Source organism: Octopus bimaculoides, chromosome 4 (assembly GCF_001194135.2).
Source record: "Octopus bimaculoides isolate UCB-OBI-ISO-001 chromosome 4, ASM119413v2, whole genome shotgun sequence".
Lineage (NCBI taxonomy): Eukaryota > Metazoa > Mollusca > Cephalopoda > Octopoda > Octopodidae > Octopus > Octopus bimaculoides.
Genome location: NC_068984.1, coordinates 135,465,926 through 135,470,955, shown reverse-complemented (window position 1 = coordinate 135,470,955; position 5,030 = coordinate 135,465,926).

The window sequence follows — 5,030 nt, the reverse complement described above, 5'->3', positions numbered from 1 at the left end:
TATATATATATATATATATATATATATGTATATATACATACATATATATGCATATACACACACATATCTATATATGTATATATATCTAAGTTTTTATATATATATGTATATATATATATATATAAACTTAGATAGACTTAGATGTTTCAACCAGAGTTTGGTCCAGGCCTTGTCTAACTTAATAGCAGAACTTAAAAGGATTATCTAAATCTTTTTGAAGTCAAGTTTTGTGGTATCATTGCACCAGTACCCTTTTATACTATGAGTGGCCACGGCTTCTACCATAGTGTGGGTTATTTTATTTTATTTTTTTGGGGCCTCGGCGTTATCCTTCCGAGACGATCTCATTATATACTGTATTAGCTAACAGATCATATCACATCGGTTGATAATACAGTGAAGACAATTTCAGACATCAACTAATGATGTGGGTGATATCTTCGCTGTTAACTCTACAAAGTCTGGATGATTTATCACATTTTGCTGTTTTTTTTGCGTCTTTGACCCTTTTGTGCATCAATTATTTCCTGTTCTTTATTTCTTATTGCCCACAAGGGACTAAACATAGCGGGAGCAAACAAGGACAGACAAAGGGGTTAAGTCGATTACATCGACCCCAGTGCGTAAATGGTACATAATTTATCGACCCCGAAAGGATGAAAGGCAAAGTTGACCTCGGTGGAATTTAAAATCAGGGCGTCACGGCAGATGAAGTATCGCTAAGCATTTCGCCCGGCGTGCTAACGTTTCTGCCAGATTCCCGCCTGTTCCTGAATTGCAAAGGCATACCCTTCGAAGTGAGCGTTAGTAATGCGGTTGTTGGTCTATCATAGTCTGCTTTAATGCTCAATGTTACTATCATCCCGGAGCTTTGTACTAAAACATCCATGCATGGCCTTTTCCTGAGTTACACTCTTCCTTTAATCGGATAACACGTTGCAGAAGAGTCGTTCGACTTCCTTGAGAATGTATTCAAGATTATCAGAGAGCTGTTTTCCAATCCTCATGATGTTACCAGCCTTACGTATGCAAACTTGAACAAGAAATGCACTTCGACACTAGGCAGTTAAAAGATGTTGCTGAAGGGAAATGATACGGCATTCAAAGGCAGTCCGGATCGATGTTAATCCTCTAATCCCTTGTTTTGTGCTTTTAGGTGGAGGTAGTCTCCGTCACTGTTGATGGGAAAATTACGTGTGCTGGTTAGTATCTTCCCGGTTTGCACATAAATGGCTAACAAGGTTTCAATTAAGTAGCCCAAATATTGGTATGACTACTCACATTGGAAATACACAGTTTCATTGAATGCAGAGATTTCCGAAGTCTACATTTTCTTTTTTCGGCCGTAATGTTTTTTAGTGATACTTGCTTTGTTACAGGTGTTATTCTTAGACAGGATTTCATCCACCCCTACATACTTGTAACATTCCTCATCAGATGCAGGGGAAACCTTGAAGTCATGAATGAAGATTTTTGCTTGTCTGGTTTACAGTTTTCCCCTATATATGTATGTATGTATGTATGTATGTATGTATATATGTATGTATGTATGTATATATGTAGGTAGGTAGGTAGGTAGGTAGGTAGGTAGGTAGGTAGGTTGGTAGGTAGGTAGGGAGATAGGTAGGGAGGGAGGTAGGTAAGTAGGTAGGCAGGTATGTATGTATGTATGTATATATGTATGTATGTATGTAAATAGGTATGCATAGTTATGTTTGGTAGTTTGGTTCGTATATATATATATATAAGGGTGAGTGCGCGTGTATATATCGGTGTGTATATAAAAATTCTACGTTGTACTCATCCTGCTTTATTACACTATCTGTTCCTTCTGCCAAGTATGTTTAGTTGCAAACGTAGTGTTCTATTTCTCAAGCAGTCTTTCCCCAAAAAAATTCCATGAATATCTAACTGATATTTTAAATCGAAATTTCTGTCAGATTTTCGAACGCTTAATCATTTGGCCCACGATGTGATTAACTACTGCACAAGCCCAGAAACACCTATCTTTAATCGGTGTCACTTACTGAACTCTTGTATTACACGCACAATCAGTGGAAATAGTCTTCGTCAATGCCTCCGTCTGCTAAACTGTATGGGTCATGTAACACGGCAATGTCCCGTTCACTGGGTAGTGTTGTAATCTCAATCATTTATATACATTATATTCGACAAGAAACATGTAGGGCTTCTCACAGTCTTAACTCTAAAACTATATGGGTGAACTTAAATCTATAGTAAATGATATTTATCCAGAATGTTGAAAAAAAAAGCTGAATACGGGACTGCATGAATATACATCATATGTAGAAGTGTGAAAATAATTATTTCTGTATTCATCTTTTACGTTGATGGTAAAATACATTTAAATTCTGTAAACCTAGAAATGTTATATTTGAATCCACACTTGTCACAATCCCCTTGGTTTCCAACTATGAATAAAAGTTACAGATACAGCAAGAGAGAGATAAATAGACATACATACATACGTACATACACACATACATACATACACTCAAATAATGGATATGTACATACATATGTGTGTCCTTGTGTGTAGATAAGCGTGAGTAATTAATGATGAATTACTAGCGACACACTTTCCGTCATTCGATCATATACTCGCTCTTATACATAAGCTGGGAACCAGTTGCATGACTGTAATCAGCAGGAAAGTGCAGGCATCCGATGTCTGCGTCATAGCCAGTCCTCTTTGAAATGTATGTAGCAGCATGTCGAATATGGTTGAGTCGTGTGACAAATGATATTGATTCTATGAAAAATGTAGACTGCAGGAATTAGTTCATTTGTATATGCCTGTATTTATTTGTATATGCCTGTGTTTATTTGTATATGCCTGTATATGTCTGAGTTTATATTTTCAAATATGCCTTACCCTATTGTGATACTTTTATAATGGAAATGCCAAAAGTGATGTGTGTTACTGTTGCAGGCGGCACATGCACGAATTCAGTGTGTGGTCTACGTATTTGTTAACGTATTGTTCTTAAATCAATGATGTATCCAAAATATTCATGTGGCATATGCTATCTTGGTAGCTATTCAACTTGTCGGTTTTTCTTCCTACGGAAAAGTATATTAAGAAATTTCTATAGGGGTAAATTTTATAAATTGAGTTGCATAAATCTACGTTTGGAGTTATGTAGTACATAGAGGAACATGAAACATGAACGTGTAACTAATTTTTCTGAGCAATATATTCAGTGACAGAACACCACGACGCAATAGTTAGTTAGGCCTAATACATTACATTTCTGTCGAAATTGCTGTATATTGCATACCTACATTTCATATATACCTATATTTAGTAAACAGTGGCAGATGTGGTTAATAGGAATATGCAAAATATGACAAATTTTCTATCTAGTGTATTACAATGGCACCTAAATAGTATTCGGGCAAAATGTGTGACACAGTGCACGATAAATCCCTTATTTAAGTACTGTCAACAAACGGAATTCACGAGTCTCAACCTGGGTAATTTGACTGAGAAATATATGATCATATTGGCAATATGGTAAATGGTACTTGTATGACATGTGACGTAGTGGAATCACATCCGAAATCTCGTGATTAAGCAGCGAAATTTTAAAACATTCGGCCATAGCCTCCGCACGTGCACATATACACAGACAAAACACACATGCACCCGTACATACAAATGCACTGACACACATTCAAAAAGGAGTGTAAGAGCGTCTAATGAGCATATGCTTGTTAAGAAACGAGAAATAACCTTTTGAAATAAAGCAACATTATCAAAAATTTATCAATATAATTTTTGAATGGAAACTTTTTTTCATTCCTTTCTGTTCTAAATATAATCTTAAAGAGCTTGTGAAAAATATAAACTATGCTACATATTTTTTTTTAAATCAGGAGCATAATCATTAGGGACAGATATTTTTAATTTGAATAGACACGTGAAAACAACTATGTTTATGTGGCTCTTTCATGCTTTTGGAGGTTTTCTTTCAATATCTTAAATGGTTGCAATTAAAACGTTTTTAATAATCATTCTTGGGCATTTATAAGCCAGGTGATGAATGCATTCTTCATACCGAATGCTCCATACATACGTACAGATATATACACACATTAGTTATTCATATATACATATATCAGTACGTACGTAGCTTACATATATTCATGTGTATATATATATATATATATATATATAAAGGGTGCTATGGTTTAATTGTCATAATTCTATATTTTCAATTTCGCTTAGCATTCGCCCCAAAAGCTCCAATAGGAACATTTCAGAGTGCTTTGGTGTCAATCTGAGAAGAGTGAAATCTGAGGACATGTACCGAGAGTGATACAATTCAAACATCCAGTCAACATCATGGTGTTTACAGTGATCACTAGTGATGGCAAAGTTATGCCTCTGTTCATCTTCCCACATGGCCTCACGCTCAACACCGACGCCTACATCAATTACCTGGAGGAGTTATTGCTGCTCTGGGTCAAGAGGGTGGCTACTGGAAGACAAGCTGTCGGGCAACAGGCCTAATCAGCATGTCACGCAAGCAGAATAACCCAGTCATGGCTGTCAGACAATTTCTGCGATTACATATCTCCTACAATCTGGCCACCTAACTCCCCAGACTCCCCTTGATTATTAAGTGTGGGGCATAGTTGAGCGAGAGACAAACAAAAATCCTTGTAACACCAAGGATTATGGCAGTATTCACCAACGTAAACAAGGAGACCGTCCAGAAGAGTTGTAGGAGATTCGGAAGTCGAGTGGGTGCCGTGGTTGAAGCCAATGGCGATTTTATCGAAAACATTTTCTCTTTAGTATTTCCAAATATTTTAATCCTATTTTGGTAAATAAATCTGTTAAAATGAGATGTCTGTGTTATTTTCCTTTTTGCGCAATTTAGACAATATATTCACCGCACTCTGTATATCTATCTGTGTGTGTGTGTGTGTGTGTGTGCGTGTGTGTGTGTGTGTGTGTGTGTGTGTGTGTGTGTGTATACGTGTGTCTGTGTTTGTGTGTT